Source organism: Brachycentrus maculatus, unplaced genomic scaffold (genome assembly GCF_059751285.1).
Source record: "Brachycentrus maculatus isolate JH-2025_06_01 unplaced genomic scaffold, ASM5975128v1 h1tg000421l, whole genome shotgun sequence".
In the NCBI taxonomy this organism is placed as follows: Eukaryota; Metazoa; Arthropoda; class Insecta; order Trichoptera; family Brachycentridae; genus Brachycentrus; species Brachycentrus maculatus.
In genome coordinates, this window is record NW_028281169.1 from 210,116 (window position 1) to 210,436 (window position 321).

Consider the following 321-nt stretch of genomic DNA (forward strand, 5'->3'; position numbering starts at 1 on the left):
TATATTATCCTAATACAGACGTTTTTGCTAAACTCGAGCATATTAGGGACATATTACATTATTCATTATATATTACCATAAATCAATATTGGTCGAGTTTCTTGCTCCAAAGCGGTAATTTTCCTTTAACATTGTAATTTATGTTATTAGTTTCTTATGACTTTTAATCATTAATATCAATTTATTGTTAATTTTCATAATCAAATTATTATACCACATGATTTTCGTATTGGAAAGTATAATTCAAATGTTGAAACTTGTTTTATATATTTCGTCTGAAACTATCGAAAAAAACCTAAGTAATTATTATCTCTTAATTGT